At 40.4% G+C, this 22,783-nt stretch overlaps 1 protein-coding gene across 4 annotated transcripts in view; it reads right to left on the reverse strand.

Annotated features, from left to right (window-relative positions):
• The window catches only part of LOC123579255 (cadherin-11), a 152,423-nt gene that overhangs the window by 112,805 nt on the left and 16,835 nt on the right, over positions 1-22,783 (reverse strand). The gene's annotated exons all lie outside the window — the stretch shown is intronic.

Here is a 22,783-nt window from a genome sequence, read left to right on the forward strand (position 1 = left end):
TTCCTATACATATTCTGACAACGTATAAAAGTCAAACAACTCTCCCTGACGCTGATAGTGTCAGAGAGCTAAGTCTGTGATGGTGTTTGTCTGCAAGACTACACAGTTTCTTGCTCTCACTCTGCTATCTTCATGTGTAGAAAAACAGTTCGCAGATCTCTACTAGTGAGTAAACATGCATGTATTTATTGAGCTCAAAACCTCTGTCCAATGCTGGAGACATGTGATGCATTAGTACTCCTGGTGGCAGCAGGAACATTTAATGTATCAGTAGCGATAGAATATCTTCGGTATTAGCCTCAGCGAAGACACTACTTTGTGTTATGCCATTACCCTAACAAAGGCATAGAGAGTCCCCAAAGGAAACCACGGATTGCCCTATTAAAACACAGTTGAAAAAACTCTCCCATCATGCTGGGAGAAACTGATATATATTTTTTTCCAGAAACTTTTTATGATGGTGTTATCAATCTCAAAATATAAATAATTCTAATCTAATAGATGTTTCAATCAATAAATCATCAAGCATTTATCAGGTGCTGCTTTCTGCTGAACTTTGCACAGTCGAGGCAGGTAAGAAATAGAGGTTCCTGCGGTGGGGATCCTGGGATCAGAAACTCAGCCTGAGTTCAGCTCCTCAGAGCACAGGGGAGAAAACTTAGGGAATGAAACGAACTAACACTATTGGGGGAGTTTGTGGCAGAGGCTAACCTAGAACCCAGAGCTGCTGACTACCTGACTTCAAGCAATGTATTAACTGGCTGTTCTTTGTCCCCAAGCCTAACAACGATTTCAAAAGGAACATCAGCTTGTAAGTGAAAAGTGACATCAGCCCAGTTCCTGCACTCATTCCTACAGACTCGGAGTGCTCCAGTCATGTGAGGCTCCAGACACGGTCATCAACTTCATGAATTTTGACAAAGCCTTCCCTGTGCAGGAACATTGCGAAATTTATTCAAGCAGCAACTATTTATTTTTAAGTGTATTTATTTTGATAGAGCAATAACACGTGGGGAAAGGGCAGAGACACAGGGAGAGAGAGAGAATTCCAAACAGGCTCCATACTCTGAGATGAGCTGGACAAGGGGCTTGATCATGAGATCACAACCTGAGCTGAAATCAAGTGTCAGATGCTTAACTGACTGAGCCACACAGGTGCCCCCAGGCAGCAACTATTAATAAGCATGCACTGTAAATGTATATCAGGTGCTGGGGATACGATGGCTTATACAATAAATCTCGCTGTCTGCATGAAGTTTATAATCTAATTAGTGATTACTAATGGATAACAAATACGAAGGAACAGCTGCTATAGGATAGTTGGCCAGAAAAACCTCTCCAACAGATTTATTTAAGGATAAGGAATCTTGAAAGACAAGAAAGAGTAAGCCATAGGGAAAAAAAAATAGTATAACTTAAAGTATGTTATTTTTTTCCTACCATGGTTTTCTTTGAATTTTATCACAGAGAAAAACATTAATTTTCCCCCAAGATGTTTTCTGAATATACACATTTGTGTATATATTTATGTTTTTACTTTGCTACTTGTAGTGAAATTCATCTCACCCTGTGTGTGTGTGCCCTTGTGCATGTATGTGTCTGTGTTTTCCAATCAGCACTCAGCTGTGAGTCTCCCAGATTCTGTGATTAGGTTTTGATGCTTAAACTCCTTAGCGTGGCCTGAAAATGGAAAGCCTTTCACTGCCTGGAGTCTCTCACCTTTCTTGATTCAACTGAGCCTTCTGCCCTGCAGAGTGCATGGTCCAGTCACACCAGATCAATTTCATTCCTTCCACATGCCAGGTATGTTTATGCTTCTGTCATTTGCGCAACACGAAATGGAATGACCTTCTTTCCCTTATCCTCGAGGCAGATTTTATTTCAGTCCTTAAAATCTATCTCTTATTTCCAGCTTTCTCTACCTGACTCATCAAGTGAAATTAATTGATCAATCTCCTGGAAACCTCTCTTTGCTTTTATAAATCTGACTTCACATTTCATTATGATTATCCGTACAATTCTTAGGTTTTATTTATCGATATTTTCCTGATTATGTACAATGCATACTCAGTGTCAAAATGTGGGGAAATAAAGTGTATACATGAGAGCATAAGCATTTCCTTCCACTATTTTTCTCCTTTTTGCACAGTTGAGATCTTTCTTCTATTACATCTGACTTGGCCACTACTCAACATTCCTTGGGAATTCTGCTTCTAAGGATAGCAAAATGGCCTGTCAGGATGTACAACAAACTATATAACCATCCAACCCCCTACTACTGGGTTACTTGGTAGTTTTAAAAAGTCCTATTATAAGTAACAATGTGGCAAACTTAATTGTACATTAATCTCTGTCCACATACCCACTTATTCTCTTAGAACGGATGCTTAGAAGCAAAATTGCTGGGCCGAAAGAAGTGAAAATTTAAACCTCTATGTACATATTGCAGATTAATTCCAGAAAAGATAATTTAATTAACACAGCCTACCAACATTATAATGGAATGTCCATTATACTCTCTCTGTCCCATAATGGTAAAAATCCCTGCATCCACAGATTTTTTTTTAAAGGCATAAAGGCACTGTTGCTTGAATTTCTTTCTTTGAACAGTAACACAGTTGAACTCTTCATGGGTGATGGTGTTTTTCTCATCCATTTACAAGAGCTCTTTATTCAAATATTAAAATACTTCTTTAGGTCGTATTTGTTCTGAGTGTCTCCCAGATTTGCTCTTTAGCCATATTTTTGTTAATGATTTATTTTTGATGTACAAAAGTTGGCAGTTTAATTTGTCCATTCTTTTCTCTGTGATTTTTTTCCTTTAATGATTGTTTCTTCACTTGCCTGGCTCCCTGATGTCCCATGACCTCCATTAGGACAGGTGTCCTACTTTATTCATCTTTGTGTCTCCAGCATTTTATGCAATGGCAGTGCCCGGAAGAGAATCATCACTCACTAAATCCTTGCCACATTGTTTTGTATTGTATTTTCTTACTACCATCATCTCTCAAGTGATTTGCTTTTATACATTAAAATGTACATATTTATAATTTATATATATTGAATATATTTAATATTGGATAATACTGCCTATATCTTTCTATATTCAATATTTCAATATTTCTCTTAAATATTTAAATCGACCCATTAAACCACATATTCTGAGAATTGGTATAAAAATTTAATGGTATTCCAAGGATGAGCCATTCCCTGTAATGGTAATGATAGACTGACTCTCACACGAGGTAGGGAGGGAGTTATCTGCTGTTGACTGCAATGCAACAGAGCCTATCCAAATGCTGGGCTCCTTTGATTACCTTTCAGAGTAGGATGTTATTTGTTGGTACCAAAACTCAAAACACCCCAAAGGGAACCTGAATATACTTTTTTATTCTCCAAACCATAAAGAGATGATTACCACTCAAAGTGCACTCTGAATATATTCTGAAACAAACCTTATTGATTTCGAATGGCTATATATTTTACTGATGTGTTCTGAAATGCACTGAAAACATAGACGTGGCCTGTAGTGAGACACAGAATGGATTCACGGAAGTGTCATACAGAGTCTACTCCACAGCACACCAGAGAGGGAGGGGAACATAAGAGAGAGAAAGTGCCGACGAGCACTCGGGTCCATGCACTGTGCCCTGTGTGTCCCCAGTGTCAGTGCTTCCCATTTCAGCCAGGGCTCGCCTAAGAGTCTCTCACCTTCCCCACCCCTTGGAGTAAACCACAGAGCTACTGGTCCACCCTCATCCTTTTCAAGATAGTTCAGCTTCTGGAGCTATACCAGGTTAACAAGGAATCTCGCCCTTTAACAGGTGGTGGCTATGTAGAGAGGAAGGGGCAAGGACTCATGCCCGAGGTTTCCCTACTGCCCACACGACAGGGTAGACTAGTAGGCCCCTCGTCATGAGAGGAGGGCGAGCTGGTGAGAAAAACAAGCTCCAAGCAGTGTGTGAGCCCAGGTGAGGAGTGTGCAGACCGCACCACTGGTAAGTCACAGAAGCCAGAAGGGCTGCCTGGTATTTTTCACTTTCCATAATCCAGAACAAAGTCATGGCTGTACTCTCTCTTGCCTCAACGCAAATGTGAAATGCAAACTCCAGATGGAACTGAGTTCTAGGAGAAACTCAAACTCCCTCTTGGAGGAAAAAATTATTTGCTAATAAGCTTGTAGTATCACCTTATAGCCATTAATTTAGTTGTTCATTCATTCATTCATTCATTCAAAGTTTAACACTCAGTTAAAGGCAGAATGCTTAGTGGATAACAGAATGGATTTTGGATTCAGGAAGGTCTGAGATTAAGTCCAGAGTCAGCCCACGTCAGCTTGGAAATTTTGCACAGGACACTTAACCTCCATGAGCCTCATGTTCTTTATCTGTACAACCGGATATGGAGATGGCACGTGAATCAAATGAGAAGGCACACAAGGGGCCCTACATGGTAGAGGAAGGCATAGAGCAAATGCTCCTTAAATAGAAGCTACTCTTATAATAGGAAAGAACGCCGTAAATGTGTACTGAACGTGTCTCCCAGGAGCACTGTTTCCAAATGACTTGATCCTTAAAAACAGCTCTGTGAGGTCTTACTTTCTGTATTTTGACAGTGAAGACACTGAGCACAAAAACTTTGAGTGTCTCGCTTGAATTACCTGGCAGCTACTTTTCAGATTTAGAGTTTAGGTCCAGGCAAAGCCTGTGCTCTTTCCAAGACATCAGGCTGCCTGGTTCAGATCTCAGCAGTGAAATGAAAGAATGATGAGAGACAGTCTTGCTTTCCTCATTCACTGTCTAGTGGGAGAGGAGGAAGGATATGGGAACCCGTTATAACCAATTATAATACCCCACATGGTAAGTGGCATACAGAGCCTCAGTAGTCCAGGAGTGGCTAACTCCATGAGATAAGGCCAGGGAGCCACACTGGGCCTGACTCATCTGATAAGTTGAATCTTAAAAGCTGAGAAGATAAAATTAAAAAAAAAAAAAAAAAAAAAAAAAAAGATTTCCTGGCTGGCTTAGTTGGGAGGAGCATGCAACTCTTGATCTCAGAGTCATAAATTCAAGCCTCACGTTGGGTGTAGAGATTACTTAAAAAAAAAAAAAAAGGCTGAGGGGCACCTGGGTGGCTCAGTAGGTTAAGAGTTGGACTTTGGCTCAGGTCATAATCTCATGGTTCATGAGGTTGAGCTCCACATTGGGACCTGTGCTCACAGCTCAGAACCTGCTTTGGATCTTCTGTCTCCCTCTCTCTCTGCCCCTCCCCCACTCATGCTCACATGAGCTCTAAATAAATAAATATAAATAAATAAATTAATTAATTAATTAACTATATATTAAAAAGAAAGCTGAGAAGAGTGTGTCCAAATGGCAAGAATGGAAAAGGCTGGCTGTGAGGTTAAAGATACCCTGGAAAAATGAGAAACTTGTATCATACTGTTCCCTACTCAAACCATACTGGAAACCAAATCATACCTGAGGCAGGCTTCTCATTATACAAATATTCTGACCAAACAATGGCAAAGGGCTGATAGAATCTGCATTGTCAACACACTGAAATGGTGGCTAACATCACAAAAAAGAGAAATCACCAACACTGTGTGCTTCCAGAAGGAAGTACACACCACCCCCTATGATGAGGTCTTAGCGATGGATAAATAAAATGAATACAAAAATTGAATCTGATTAAGACTCTCATCCAAGATCCAGAGTCAGAAAATTGAGAGGACAGAAGGAAACACCATTAACAATGGTTGTCAATTAGAGGCGATTGTAGCCCCTTGGGGACAGATGAGAGTGTCTGAAGACATTTTTGGTTGTCATGACTGGGGAGGGGATATCACTGGCATCTAGTGGGTAGAGACCAGGGATGTTGCTAACCATCCTACAATGCACAAAACAACTGCCACAACAAAGGATTATCCTTCTTAAAATGTCAACACTGCTGAGTTAAGAACCCCTGTATTATAGGATAAATGATGCCATTTCTTCAATGACAGGGGTGAGGGACACTTATAGACTAAAATAAACCTGAAAGGTCTATCTGAACATTAAAAAAAAAAAAAAAAGAAAGAAAGAAAGAAAATCAGGAGCGCCTGGGTGGCTCAGTCGGTTAAGCGGCCAAGTTTGTTCAGGTCACGATCCCAGTGTTCGTGAGTTCGAGCCCCTCGTTGGGCTCTGTGCTGACAGCTGGGAGCCTGGAGCCTGCTTCAGATTCTGTGGTGCCCCCCTCTTTCTGGTCCTCCCCTACTCACTCTCTGTCTTTGTCTCTCTCTCAAAAATAAGGAAACATTTTTAAAAATTTTAAAAACATGTCAGACAAAACTAAATTATAGTGTTTGGGGCTGCACACACTGGCAATGAGGAGGTGATTACTGTACAAGTCAGGAAAATGTCCATGATCGTACAGAGGGACAACACTGGGAGGGTTTCTGGTGTATCTGGCAAGGTTCTACCTCCTCAAAGGATGGTGGTTCAAAAGTGTTCACCTTACAGTAACACATTTAGCTGCATAATTGTTTTTACGTGTTTTCTTTATTATCCCTAGCAAGAACATAGTTTAAGATAATATTAGCAACAAAATAAAAAGCTTCTCTTTCCTCACACTGGCTAGGAGTTAATTAGCTTATACCTACTGAATTGGACAACAACGAAAAAGGATTGCTGACTCTTCCAAGTGCATAATCTCTTTTTCTGTATTTTCCACAGGTGCTTAAAAATTTATTTCTAATCTTGCCCATCCCTGTTGCTTCTTGCTAGAGAGTCCCAGCCAGAGTCGCACCGAGGTTAAAACAGCATTGCAGAACCATTAAGCACAGGGGCCCCACAGTCAGATAACCTGGCTTGTCACCCCATGCCACCTGACTCAGTTTGCTCCAGCTCTCTTAGCTTGAGGTGCTTCTTCTGTGAAAGGAGATAAGTAACTACGATTTCCCCGTTGGGTTTATTGGGAATATTAGCTGAAGACTGTAAAACTGGGTTCTGAAACAGCTTGAATAATAGCTTACACAATCTGTTCATCAAGTGCCGAACATGGACCAAAACTAGCCCCGGAGGCTGGGGCACAGACAGGCCCAGCCTCCATCCTTGCCACTTTCAAAGGAAAACCTCAGATCCTACTGCCGCACTCACTTGGTGCTCTTTTGTCACTGAAACTCACCGATTTCAGGCGCTACAATTACTCTCAATTTAAAACGATGGAGCTTAAGTCCACAAAACTAGAATGCACATCCACAGTTACATGCCTTGTAACATTCTTTGGGTAGGTGCTGATTACCAGAACCTCAGCAAAGCACTTTCCGTCCGTTGCCTCATTTAATGCTGAAAATCGCCATGTGAAACTATCATCATGCTCTGTTTCAGATATGAAAAGTAAGGCTCCCAGATCATCTTTAGCTTTCCCAAAAGCTACACAGCTGGTAAATGTCAAAATCAAGATTCAGCAGAACTAGCTCTAACTTAGGAGCCTGTCATTTAGTTTAAAGCCCAGTGGGTCCTGTCATGCTATTTTGAGGCTGCTTTTAAGAGACCAAACCATTATCTCCCCTGGTAGGACCATCACCTGTTTTAAAGGCATCATTTGCCTGTGACATTGATTCTACAATCTCTTCAGGATTTCTGGATCTTTAAGTATGTGAGATTCCCTAAAAGGAATTATGGTCTGAGGGGAAGAAGAGTCTTGTCCTTCACAGAAACTGGGAACGTGAGTGACCCAAATAAACAGAGACACGCAGCTAGCTAGGACTGGAGACTGAAAACTGATACTTTAGACCAAGTGGTTCTGAAACTTTACAGACCATCTGAATCACCTGGATGGCTTCTTAAAAACCACCCAAGTGGCTCTGATTCAGAAAGTCACGAGGTGGGTCCCCCCAAACGCATTTCTGACAGAGCCCCCGGCGATGTCTGCTGCTACTGGGACAGGGAGCACAGCTTGAAAGTGAAATCCAGACTTAATCTCTGTTGGCTCTGGGACATTAGGATGTCTATTCACGTTTGCTGAGTATTCATGAGCCTCTGCAAAGAAAGCGATTATGAAGTAAAGGATGGGACGGTGAGGGTGAAAGCTTTCTGACAATGAAAACAAGCCAATGCAATACTTGTCAAACTTAAGAGGGTTTCACAGTCACCTGGAGGCTTGTTATGAATGCAGCTTCTGGAGCCCACCCGAAGCTGCACAGGCCCGGGTGAAGGCCCCTGGGTGCTGCCTTTGAAACAAGGTCCCCAGGTAACATGGAAGCAGATGGTGTGCAGACCGCCTCTTCCGAACCTTGCAAAACAAAGACGAGTCCCAGAGCACGAAAGGAAATGGGCCCCATGACCCCTGGCTCTGAAGGCCCGGGTTTTGTCTAGAGATCAGGCATCCCACAAAGCTGGATACTCTTGGATATTCCACAACAGACCGTGAGAGAAAGTGTACTTTTTTTTTTTTTCCTATGGAAACATCTAAGTCAAATATTCGACTTTAGGATCTTCAGAGTGAATTTTAAATGAGAAAAAACGAGATCATTTGAGATGAAAGAAAACCCTGGAATCTTTCGATTCAGAGCAGCCTGCAGAGTTAGGTGTGAATTGGAAATGTCCCAGAAGATAGGTACTGGGTAATCAGAGCTATTGCATTTTGCACCTGACACAGTATTGCTTCCTCCAACGACAGCAGCATAGCCTGAGCAATTTCAATGTCTTAATCACTTTCCCTTTCTTTCAGAATCCGGGGAATTTAGTCTAATTCTGCATGTCTTCCCTTAGGAATTATGAAGTGTCAGCTACCATAGGGACTATGCAAGTAGCTTTGTATAAGAAATGTTTGCTGTAATTCAGAGGACTGTGTAATTGAGTTAACAAGTTGGGGGAAACACGTTTACATCCTGGACTGGAACTGAGGGCCTGGCCAGGGGAAGGTATCAGGCACCAAGGGCTGGAGTATGCATGCCAGTCACTCACCACATGCTGCTGCAGTGAGCAAATTCTGAATTCCAGGCTCTTCACGCTTTGATTACAGTTGATAAAAATGATGGAAATTAACAACCCCACTGTTGGCTAAATGTGAAGAGGGGAGGGTTATGTAAATCGATGGCATTAGGTGGATTGCTCACGATGCAATCTGTTCCACGTGATGTTCTCAGGGCTGATCCACAGTTGCCATGACTGAGAAAGTGAAATGTCGGTGACCTTTGCCAATCCTATTTAATTTGGCCCTTCTGCCAGGTAAGAGCTATCTTGAGATTGTAGTTGAGTCTACTAGAAAGTGTGCAGTGCTATTCTTTCTTACAGCCAAGATAATCTGAGTGTGAGGTCCCCTCACTTTGACACCGATTAACACGTTTTTTTTCCTGATGTTTAGTAGTAAATTAATCCCCATGGAAGAACATTTTGAAAATGGAGGGGTTTAAAATAAACTAAATAAAGTTGACTGGCTACATAAACAAATGACAGGATAATGAATGGATAATTTCATCGTCTATGATAACTACCGTTAATTACCACACCAGTTTATTATCTTCTAAATTATTTTAACCGTTTAAAAAATTTTAAAGTAAAGGTTGTGATTTAAACACAATTTTTTTATCATGCACCTGACGATAAATACTATACCACAAGTATTTTTCCATATCATTAAGACTTTCTTCCTAAATCTGACGAATGAATTCTCAAATTTAGGTTGTATGAACAAACCGTTAATATTTAAAGATTTCCTCAAAGGGGGTAGTGATTTGGCATGTTTTTCTGTTTAACTCCAATAAATAAAAAAACCCATGATGAGTCATTTTTAATAGCTTTATTGAGGTACAATTTGCATACTGTAAGCAATCACCTGGAAGAACATTTTTTCATGATTCAATCTTTGTGTTTCAGAGCGTTTCCTAAGGCTAAGACAAGGGTCGGTATATGTTTAGTTCAAGAAAAACGTTGCCAAATGCCCTCTAGAATTGATTTATACTCCCATCAGCAAAGCATTAGAGTGCTCATCTCATTCCACCCTGGTCAGCAGGTATGTTAGTATTGTTATTTAAGGTTCTGTCACTTTTAATGAAACAATCAAGATGTCATCATAGAGTTCAAAAATGGAAACTGCATTTAAGAATTTTCATTTTCACTTTTGATGCACTTTGGCTGTGTCTGTCCTTCCATTCTGCTTAGTTAAGGTAACATATTATTCAAAGGGACTTCCCTGATTGAAACTCTTGGTAAAAATGAAGGGTGAAAGTGACAATAAAAGTAGGATGCCTGCAGCCCAAATAACAGCCTTACCACCGAAGCTAAGAAAGCTAGACTCCAACACTGGGTTCCCAGTCATGAGCTTTATTACTCCGGCTAAGGATTTAACATCTCTGGGCATCATGTTCCTCATCACTAAAAACATAGTTTGAAATAGAAGGTGATCGAACAAAGGTTGCAGACACTTAACTAGACAACTAACATATCTCCAGATATATATTTTTTTTTTTTTTTGTGACAGGAGGTTTCATATTTAAGAAGGTATGTTACATTGATTTAATAGACACCTAGAAGCAAGTTCCTTACAGAAGTTAGAGTTTGCTTTCAAAGTACTGTCTGTCTGGACATACCAGACAATTAAGTAACACTGTGTTTGAATTACACAAAAATGATTTCCAAATGCTCCTCTACCTTCTTGTTCCAATAGCCTTTTTAAAAACGTGTTCTTAAAACTATCAAAGAATGGCAAAATAACTAATTATGCATGGGTTACTCTCATGACTTGTTCCATTCTCCTGGGGTATGCTGTGATTTAAAAAAAAAAAAAAATGAAGGATTTGTAACTGTTAGTTTTCAGCACTTCATGTAACTTTTGATTCAAGTAACAAATAGCATTTCAGCTCCATGTATTCATTATGCCACTAAATTGCAAAGGAAAGAAGCCAATTCTAATGAATTGTAACCATAGTTTCTTTTGCGTGTTACATATTAGAAGTGGGTAGCACTTTACATTATGGTACACAAAACAGCATATAATTAATTCTGAATAAAAGATAATGTATTCTTGCTAAATACGAGTTATTTTAAAATCTCTTAATGAAGAACTAAGCATATGCTGTGCTGCACAGTGCAAGTGGTTAGCATATGCCGTTAGAGCCAACATTTTGCATTTATTATTATATTTATTTTCAATAATAATATATTATTTTAAGTGAACACAAAAAAACTTAATCACTAACATTCCAAATGTGGAAAATATATGCAAATTATAGGAAACTTTTTGGCTTCCCATAAGTTGTCACTAAATAACTTTTTGATGACATAGTGCGATTGCAATTTGCAATAGAATGAGAAAAATGGAAAAGACTGTTACTTTTAAATCGCAGAACATATGCACAATGAATTTTAAAATTCAGATATGGAGAGAAACGTTTCTATTCTGAAAACTGACATGTTCTGAGTTTTCATGGAATAGCAAAGCTTAAAACCCAGTCTTTAAGTTCCACCTGATTTAGTATTGGGTTTATAATTCCCTTTCTGACATTGTGTTTCCGCTTTTCAAAGAATGTATCCTGTCCCTGCCACACTCTTACGATGCAGCTTTGAACTGAGCACGAGCCTTATTCCTCCCTCTGCTCTTTCACACTGCTATCACCATTATCATCCAAACCGCCACAATCACCACTCGAACAACAATAAATCTTGGGCCAAACTCCTTTCAGTCTTATTCTCGCCATCTGCCCCATGATGATGCTTAACATCCCCTGTAAACCAGTCATATGACCATGGGCAAACCACCCCTCACTTTCAAGCTAACTTTAGAGCTCTCAGTCATGAAATGACTCTGCTAAGGTCTTTTTATATCTCCAAGAAATCTTCCATGCTTTTCCGTGGCTCTTCCTGAGTGCCGACAGAAAGACACAACAAAGCCAGGTTTCCTAAACTCACATATGCTTTCAATTCTTGCTTCATTTGAATGTGGAGGGGAAAAAACTGTGGACAGTAAAACTGAATTGCAATATCAAAAAAGCTTAGAATTAGAAACAAAATGTAAAGTTTAATTTTAAATTGAAGGTTTACGGGTGTCTGGATGGCTCAGTAGGTTGAGCGTCCAACTTGGGCTCAGGTCGTGATCTCACAGTAAGGGAGTTCGAGCCCCGCGTCACATTCTGTGCTGACAGCTGGGAGCCTGGAGCCTGCTTTGGTTTCTCTGTCTCCCCATCTCTCTGCTCCTCCCCCCACTCATGCTCTGTCTCTCTCTCTCTCTCTCTCTCCCAAAAATAAATAAATAAACATTAAAAAGAAAAAAGGTAAGTAATTAAATAAATAAATGGAAGGTTTAGCTTCTCCAGAGGAATAAAAACTATTCATTAGAAACCGATTGAACGAAAGAGAATCATTCTTCATTCTTCTCCAAATACCCCCAGATTTGGAGTAATTTTCCATGTGCTTCTTTCTCAAGTGCTAATGTGTGGAAATGAAACATTGAAAAAGAAAAAAATGTAAAAGTAAACCAAAATAATTAATTAAACCATCCCTCCATGATCGCTGCTATTTCAGAATGATTCCCTTCATGGAGGAAGTTGAAATCACACTGGATAGATAATTTCGTGGCCTACTTCGCACCCCTTAACATTTTATCCTAAGCATATGTCCATTTAGCTACACATTCTCTGTTAATACTTCCAGTGACAATTATAGCCCATCATAAAAATATACCACATTTACTTAACCCATCTCTTGTTAGCTACACTATTCTTCCCCATCCCTCCCTCCTTTCTCTCCTTTCTCTTTCCTTTCTTTCTCTTTCTTTCTTTCTTTCTTTCTTTCTTTCTCTCCTTCTTTCTTTTTTTTCTTTTTTTCCTTCTTTCTTGTCTTTCTGTCTTTTTCTTTTTCTCCCTTTCTTTTTTTGTCTTTTTCTCTTTCTTTCTTTCTTTCTTTCTTTCTTTCTTTCTTTCTTTCCTATGCTGAATCCTTTATGCATTTATTTTTTTAAACATTTCAAGATACTTCTTTAGCATTAATTCCAAAAAATGTGAGATGAATATTGTAAAATCTCAGCAGAAATAATATCATTGTTTCAAAATAATGTTGGTGGTTTATTTTCTTACCTAAATACTCATCCTTAGCATTTTCTGTAAACTGCTTCATACTTCACCAAACCAGTCCCATTAGCAATGTCCTGAATTATCCCAGATCCATTCCCACAACACTGCTACAATGGAACAGAACTATTTATTTCTATACATTTCTTCTCCCTCCAGACTAGGTTCACTTCAGGAAGATCCTAGATGACTAGACACCCTAATCTCAGCTCTCTGCTTAAGGTCAGGCATGTAGTAGGTGCTCAATAAAAATTCATTGAATTGACTAATGCATCTTGAAAATTATTTACCAAACTCCATCCTTGCCCTAGAGCTATAAATGCATCCTTGCTCAAGTTACAAAGATCCTTCTCTATTTATTTTCCTTTATTCTACCCTGGCACATTCCGCGCGTGCGCACACACACACACACACACACACACACAAATTCAGAACAGGAAACGTCTTCCTAAATCCATTCTGTCCTCTACTGCTACTGCTGAGATACATTTGCAAAGGACAGAGCTGTTGTTTCTGATGTCATTTTAACTGCTTACTTTGCTATAATAAAGAGCAGAGTCAAAGAATGTCACCTCCTCAGAGAAGTATTCCTGGGAGAATGACCCATTTCACCTCACTTTAGCGAGAAAGACCCATTTCACCTCTTCTTCTATTACATGAGACTCTGTTTATTTCCTTGCTACAACTACCCCGATCTGAGGTTGTCCCATCATGGATGCTCCCTGTTCCTTCCAACAGAACTCTCCCAGATGTCAGGGTCTGTCCTGTTCACTCCTAAATCTCTATTCCACAGCATGATGAATGGGGTACTGGAGCCCCACAGAACTGCAAAGGTTCTTAGAGGTCACCAAGTTTAGCTCTATTATTAAAAAAAAAATGTAAACAGATGCCCCAATAGAATAGTTATTTGTCTAAGGTTTATGTAAAAATGATAATATCTGGATGAGAATTTAGAATTTTCAACTCCAAGGCCAGGGTTCCTTCCACAGCTGCCCAATGATGGCCATCTCTCAGCCCAGAGTAGACAAGGAGGCCCTCATTCCCACTGAGCCTACAAAGAAAATAATGCTTGGAACCAAACTGAAAAGTACTCTCTTCCTTGTCTTTGGCACTATCCAAACCCTATCTGCGTATAATAGTGTCTTTATACAGCCAATGGCACATCAACCTTAGTAAACATGGGGCCGCAATTACTATCTTCCTCCCACACAAAGGAGCTGAGGACATGGCCATAGCCATGTGACCAAGCCCAGAACAGGTGCCAGGAGTCCACTGGCCAAGTACAAAGGTGCATCTCCTGAGTTTTCTTGTAACAGTTCAAATCACAGACTCCTTTGTCTCATCATGCACAGACCATGAACCTTGATTTTTCAGTGGACAGTGGTTTCTCCACACCTTGAGGGAATTTTACTTAGAGGGAAAGACAGAAAGAAAAAGAATCCTGTGTTAATGTCAGTTATGTAGCAATGTGATGCATTTTTAACAGATCCATACAACTTCCAGTAATGACAACAGTAAACTGTTTCTCTTTTTTCAAGAGTTCTTGGGAGGCCAAAGGCCAAAGCCCATCTCAGATGCTGTACCTGTCCACTCTTTCTGAGACCCAAAGGCTCTTAGAAACCCACTCCCAGGCAGGTGAACACTGAGGGCACAAAGGGAAATGCCTTGTCTGAAGTTACTACAGAGGCAAGTAACAGGTGCCCAGAACTCAAGGCTCTCGGTAGCTCTGAGCCCAGTACTCTGAGAGTGGTACAGTTCTGGAACACTCAGCAGCTCTGGTTCACCTGTCTACATTACTCTTTCTACTCCATATCACCTGGCTTCTTCTGGTCGAAGGCCATGAAGCAGTGTGTCAAAGGAACATGGAGAGGAGGGCAAGGGACAGGCTGGGCTAAGACCTGACCCTACAAAATCCACGGAAGTGTCACTATCAAAGAATCTTGACCACTGAACTGGACTCATACACTTGGGCCCCTACTTGAATTGGGCAACCCTAGAGATGCACCTGTATGTGTATATATGTAAATACACAGGCACCAAATGTATATAGTATATATATATATACATACACATACACACACACACACACACACACATATATGTGTGTGTATATATATATATATATATATATATATATATATAGTGTATATGGAGTTTTCTGTTTATGCTTGGGTAGTTGTTAAAGGCTCTGGTCTCTTTACAAGCCACTTTGGGAGAAATTCTACTGGCATGGGTGTCAAGAAATGTTTTGTATCACCTGAACACTAATGTATTATTCTTTTGTGGTAATTTTATAACTCTTGGTGTTTCTCCAGTTGCCCTGTTACAAGGGAACAATGTTCTATGTCATAACTTATGGTATGCTCTTCAGTGAAGTCCTTTGTTCTATCTTTCAACCTTACTCTTACTTTCCCTTCATCCTGATTTCTTTAAAACTTTCCTTTGTTGAAATCTTAGTGCATTGCTGGTATTTATGAAGGCCACTTCAACACCTCTTGAGAATAGGAAATGCCATAAATAAGTGGACAAGTAAATAGGCCATACTGTTTGAGCTGTTCACATGGCCAACCGCTGGGAATCCAGTCACCTTTCTCCTGGCAGCCTGCCCAGAACTTTAGTTAAACCCTAACAAACAGTAATTCCTTATTAAGTAAGAGTTGGTCCTAATATCCATCCAAGGAGTATATATTCAAAGAACAGTCTTCTAGCTAATTAATTTTGCTTTCAGTTATTCAACATTCAAGAGACCTTTTTTATGTTTCTAGATGTGTGCATTACAGCATGTATCCAAACATACTGAAATAACCAATTTAATGATACCCTCCTCCTCCAGACTATTAGGACTTTGAAGGTAAGGACTACGATAGTTTTATTTCTGTGTGTCTAGTACCTATCACTGTGGCTATTACCTAGTAGATCTTTTGTTGTATAAACGGATGCTTGCTAGGGGCGCCTGGGTGGCGCAGTCGGTTAAGTGTCCGACTTCAGCCAGGTCACGATCTCGCGGTCCGTGAGTTCGAGCCCCGCGTCGGGCTCTGGGCTGATGGCTCAGAGCCTGGAGCCTGTTTCTGATTCTGTGTCTCCCTCTCTCTCTGCCCCTCCCCCGTTCATGCTTTGTCTCCCTCTGTCCCAAAAATAAATAAACGTTGAAAAAAAAAAATTAAACGGATGCTTGCTAAAGTAACTAGAGTGCACATGCATGTATGTTGGAACACATATATACATATATTTATGCATGCATGTACCTATGTTACCATCCACTACATAAGTGTCTCTCAAGCAATCTTAACAGACTCTGCGAGGCAGTGTATTATATCTGTGTGTATTATTATTAAATAATATACACATTCACAGAGCTCTTGCGGACAGAGCCCAGCTATGACTCCACGTCTGCATTACCGCTAGCTCTTTCCAGCCTGCCCTGTTTTCTCAGTGCAACATCATACTGAGTCTCAAGACAGAACCACGAGTAATTGGTTGCATACAAAGATACCTCCAAACATGGAGACCGGAGGAAGTATAGGCAGTTCAGTAGGGCCAACCACACCCTGATGCTGTTAAGAGAAATAGTGTAGTTTATAGTATTCACACTCATTACATTTTCTGATAACCCTACTACACCATCTAAAATAATGTCTGGCTGAGAAAAAACTGTGCTCACTGTGTGTGATGGCTGGCCTTATGTGTAAAGTGGGCTAGGCAATAGTCTCTAGTTACACCAACACTTATGGAGGTATTACTGTGAAGGTGTTTTGTATTTTGTCATTAAGCTCTCTAACCAGTTTACTTTTGGTAAATATTATTCTCGATAATCTGGGTGGGCCTGGCTCGATCAGTTGAAAGCCCTTCAGAGCAGAGCTGAAGCTACTCCGATGATGAAGAGAGAAGTCTACCTGTGGACTGCGGCTTCGGCTCACATCCTTGGGCTCCAGTCTGGCCTTGCTGCTCACCTGACCTGTGGATTTCAGACTTGACTTTGACAACCCTTGCAGTCGCTTGAGCCAATCCCTTTCAATAAATTTCCTAATATGGGTGTACCCGACTGACTCCATTACCCTCAGTGTACCCTGACTGATACACTATGTATACATCAGTATTTACAGATGGGAAACTTCAGGCAACTTCATACTCAAGGGAACGAAAGAGGACCTACAATCTCCTGATAGCAGCCAGGAAGGCTTTCTATCTCCCCTGAATGACAGTCTTCTTACTTATGTACAAAGGTCAGATTTCAACTGGTTCAATAACAAGAATGCTTGGCTTTCCAGTTTGCACATTTTTTACAAGTTCTTGGAAAAAGTAATTCACAGGAGTTTATTATGAGGCCATTGTTGCAGAAGATCATAAGGATGATATCTCTGTAAAGCCTTTTTTTGTTGTTGCTGTTAATGCCTTTATCTGATTGCTTTACACAAAATAAGTGTTTCACTTGTGGAGGAAAATACGTGTAAGTTTTCAAATTATGATTTTTGTGCTAGAGAAGTGATAATAGGCAAAATAATTAATTGGTGTAAACGGTAAGGGTTTGGACTCCACGGGGACCCAAGTTCCTAAACGGATGACTCTAGATGGATTAGCTTCTATGAGCCTCAGTTTCCCCAACTGTGAAATAAAGATATAATCTGTCACACACGTTTCTATGAACAGTGCCTGCTATGGCCCTTCAGAAATGAATCTTTCAGATTGATCTTTGTTCTTCAGCCTAGGGCTTCTGAACAGCAGCATTACTGGGCCAGATAAGTATTTGTTGGGGGCAGAGGGTGCTGTTCCGTGCAATGTAGAACATTTAGCATCATCCCTGGCCTCTACCCACTAGATACCAGTGGCATACCCCTACCCAGTGGTGACAACCAAAGATGTCTCAGATCTTGCCAAATGTCCCCTGGTGGAAAAATCATCCCAGGTTCATAACCACTGCTTTAGGGATGCAGTTATTACTATTATTTTTTGCTTTGGCTTTTATATTTTTTCCAAAAAAAAAAAAAAGTATAACATTCATATGGAAGAGCATAGCTCGATGAATTTTTACTAAGGGAACATTCCCATGTTATCAGCCTTATAACAAAGAACAGAATACTGCGAACTCCTGTTCCCTCCATAGGAAGCCCCTGACATTCTCTTCTTTTATAACTACCAAGGACTTTCAGTCAGAGAAATTGAGGCATAAACTTTATTTTTTTTCTTTTTTTATGTTCATTTATTTACTTTGAGAAAGAGAGAGAGAGAGAGTGAGTGCAAGCAGGGGAGGGAGAGAGATAGAATCTCAAGCAAGCTCTGTGCTCAGCATGGATCTCCATGCAGGGCTTCATCCCATAAACCCTGAGATCATGACCTGAGTGGAAATCAAGAGTCGGACACTCAACCAACTGAGCCACCCAGGTGCCCCTGAGGCATAGATTTTAAATCATGAGAGGTGATTCAGAATAGGAGTCTGTAAACTGGTTTTCTATGAGATTTGCCAAGGTAACAAAGCTCCGCTGGAATGATGATCTACCCAGAAATCATCTCAAGGTAGCAGGTGAGCCACCCAAACCCAGAGGTGGATTGTCTGGAAAATGGGGATTTATATAAGAATGGCAAGTCTTACAGTTTTTTCCTTCCGACCTGAAAATTCAGCTTGTCTGACTCAATGGAGAAAAGAAATTATCAAAAGAGATCAATTGTAGAAGGAAGGGCCATGCGACTGAGCAGAACAACAGCTGGAAGACCCAACCTGGCCAATGTGGTGTCCTCAGAGAATCTGAGAAATGGGATGTGTCCCCAGGTTTTAGGACATCCTTTTCCCTGTTATGCCTAAGTTCCCTGGGCCGTAGGGAATGGCAGGCCAACACATTAAAGTTGACATGTCTTCAGATGCTTCTGTAAAACAACCTTGGCAGACCAGTTACATGAGATACTCAAGTTCTACTCAGATAGTAAGAAAATATCAAGCCAGCAGGCCAGAATGGCACTGCTTCTCTGGATATATAATAGTCGTGCTATTGGGCATTTACCAAATTGTCCTCATTCATCTGTGAGCTGCTGGACAATTGGAGCTCGGTCTTTTCATTTTCATATCCCCAATAGCATCTCCTATCGGGCCAGGAATATGGTAGATGCTTAGCTAATGTATATTAGCTGAGAAAATAAATTATGTACTAGAAAGTGCATTTCACTGGGAGTTAAAAGTGCTGATGCCCTATTCTTGACTGTACTATCATTATGGCATGAGACTTCAGGGATAATCAGTAAATTTCTCTAAATATCAGCACCTAAATCTGTTTAAAAATATAAAATATAATCTAAAATGTAAGTGAACAAAATGGCCTTGAAGGTCACTTTCAGAACTTTGATTCTAAAGGATATATTGAGCAGAGAACCTGACCTTACAGAAATGGTTGATAACCGTCTGTTTTCTCATTAATTCATTTATACTTTAAATAACTTACTCTTTCATTCATCCATCCATGGGCACCATGAATTGTGAGATGATATGCTGGTCTGGGCTGCATGAAATCCACAGCCACTGAGAAACAGCACATAGACAGCTGTACCTTTATAACTTCTATACTGGAAGGTGACATGAATCCCTTCTACCAAAGCATAAACAGCACAAATGCAGACATTAACTGCGGATAACACGCTAAAGGTCTAGGGAAGCCAAATACCATTTCAGCTATCCATTCATCAAACCATCCATCCAATAACAGTTCTGAGTATCTACGTGTTCAAGAGGTTTTGTTTTCTATCCCAACCCCACCGTCAACCACAAAGATGAACACATGGCCCAAGCGGGGTCCTTAAGAGTATTCATCGGACCTGAAAAATAGCCTCAGAAATGGGCATTCTCAGTTCTTTGGAATTTCCTGCTTGTGCACACTTAAAGTATAAATATATGTTTTGAGACTTCTAGTGGTCACTGTGTCATTGTTTGTGTTACATAGGAAACCCTCCCAGGGCAAGAGGGTCTGAGACTAACACTCAAAGAAAAGCAGAGACAAGCAGATGAAGAGGCCACCACGTGATGGAGACAGAGAAGAACACATTTCCCAACATTGTTAAACTCTGGATCCAGTCCAGCCAGAAGCTAGAGCTTCCATGGACGTTCCAATGATACAGTCCCAAACTTCTCCTTTTCTCTTCAACTATACTTTGCAGATTTTTGTAACCTATAGCCACTACAACCTGCTAGATGCCCAAAATTGAAGGAGCCATAAGTGTCAGAGCTGAAGAAGGTCAGGGGGCTCTGATCAAAGGAAGGAAGCAAGGACAAAAGAGAAGAAGGATGAATCGTAAATGTCAGGAGAGACATGTCTGAGACAGACAAGTACCTTAAAGAAAAATTAAGAGATTGAACTGAGGGAAGTTAATGTGAGAAGGCAACCAAGTATCTCCCACCAGAATGGTATTTATTGGACTGCCCAAGATGGGTAGACAAATTGCTATGTTTAATGCCCCCTAAGAGAACATTTCCACCTCCTTCCACTTATAGCTAGCACATCTTATCAAGGGATTTAACTTAAGTATCTCTTCCTGAGACAGATGTTTAGCCACTTTTTTTTTTTCTTGTCACAGGTGAAAATCCCATCACTTTGTCCCTCCAAGCAATCCCTCAGATAGGTGTGGGAATATTCTTCCAGGCATCATCTCAAAACTTCTATCCATTAACGAAAGGAATTATGTTCTAATAATGGTATCTCTTCCAGTCATCTACTTATACAAACTTGTTCTACACATTCACTGACTTCTCAGAACCCCAAGAGATGCATACTACCCTCCTCATATATCCTTGCTTAAATGACCTTCTCTGGAATAAAGGCAATGAATGCCCATGAGGAGACATGGGCATGAACAAGCAGAGGCCATGAAAAAGAGGCCCAGATCCTGCTCTTGGCAGATCCCTGAACTCACCTGTGCTGCTGGTCAGGTTTCTTTTCCTGTGTGGGACTCCCCTTCAATTTTAGGGGATGCAGTTCTTGGACCATTGTTGGGATTTCCTGTCATCACTCTGAGAGGTGTCAGCCATGATGCTAATACCTTGGCCTCCTTTTCTCCCCTCCTCCATCTCTCGCTTCCTTCCTTCCTTGTCATTTGTATTCCTTTTTTTTAAAATTTTTTCATTCTTCCTTCCTTATTCCCTTCGTGGTCATCACTTAGTAGGCCGCCAATAATGGTAAATATCCTCATAATCATCCTCCTCATTCATACCCAGTAGCACTCACCAGGGACGGGCAACACAGCAACTATCATTCACCTCCTAACACATCACATTGCCATGTTTTGCTAATTACACTTATCACTACTGAAAAATATGTTGTTCATTTGCTTAAATTTTACTGTCTGACCCCATAAGAGTAGAAACTGTCTAATTGTGTCCACCTTTCTATCTCTAGCCTAATTAATTTATTGGTGTCTCATGAATATTTGCTAAATGGATGGATGGATAGCAGATTTATTGTCATCTATTTTGCCTCAGGGACACCTGTACTCACAGGTGTCCCACATCTTAAGGTCAGGTTGCAAGGTCTGAAGCTTGTGTCAATGTTAGCTCATCATATCTTTGAAAGCCATTATTATCCCTGGTTCTAAGTAAGAATGACCCTATCTTGATCATCTCTTTCTATGGATTCCTCTGTTACGAGACCCAGCTTTGGGTTGAAGATTCAGCAAACCTGCAATAAAGCTAAAAGTGAAAGAAGGTGGCTCTTGCAGCTGTGATTTAAAAGGTGGTGAGGCTTTAAAAGGTGCAGCCATGAGCCCACCTGTATGCACCTGCCCTAGTTTCTGCCCGCCCAGGATTTTCACATGCACAGTCACACAAGTATGTACCCACATGGCCCGAGCGCCACACCCCATCTCCCTAGTGGTCATATTTCATGCATCCCGATGAAACTCTCTAACCTTCACGTGAATCTGATTTCCTGGATAAATTTGGCATTGGAAGCAGCTTGGTTCATTGAATCATTACATCTTCTTGGTTAGCTTTGGACCTTGCCTTCTGCAACCTGCTAGAGACTCATTTAGGATGTAAATATATATTTTAAATGATTGTGTATCAAATGTTTATACACACAACCATAAATGACACAATTTAGGAGAAAGTGTTCTAAATTCGCCTTTGCCAGGTATTAACAGAATTACTATGTTAATAATGTTATTATTTCAACATGGTTGTCATCATCATCATCATCATCATCATCATCACTATTGGGTGCTTACAGTATTGTAGAAAGAGCCCTGGAAAGGGAGACAAAAGATGGGAAATCTAAATTCAAATTCTGCATCTTACTAGCTGTGTAATAATAAGCATGTATATAATCTGAGCTGTAAGTTACCTTGTCTGAAAAATAGGTGTGAAAGTACGGGGTTATCTTGAGGCTGAAATTAGGTAACACAACAACGTGCCTAAGAGTACTTCCTTCGCCAACAGTTGTTTAAAAATTATTTGTTGCATCAATTGTCCTTTGAAATACTAAAGCTTCCGCCATCTACACAGTATCTACTACGTGTATGCAGCTTCTGAGCACTAGACACGCGCCTAGTCCCCACTGAGATGTGTTACACGTGTATAATACACACCAGATTTCCAAGACTTAGTATGAAAAAAAGAAGGAGAAATAGCACATTAATAATTTTATATTGATTTCACGTCATAATATGTTGGATATATTAGCTGCATCATTAAAATTGTCACTTTTTGTGGCGCCTCGGTGGCTCAATTAGTTAAGTGACTTCAGCTCAGGTCATGATCTCATG

Source organism: Leopardus geoffroyi, chromosome E2 (assembly GCF_018350155.1).
Source record: "Leopardus geoffroyi isolate Oge1 chromosome E2, O.geoffroyi_Oge1_pat1.0, whole genome shotgun sequence".
In the NCBI taxonomy this organism is placed as follows: Eukaryota; Metazoa; Chordata; class Mammalia; order Carnivora; family Felidae; genus Leopardus; species Leopardus geoffroyi.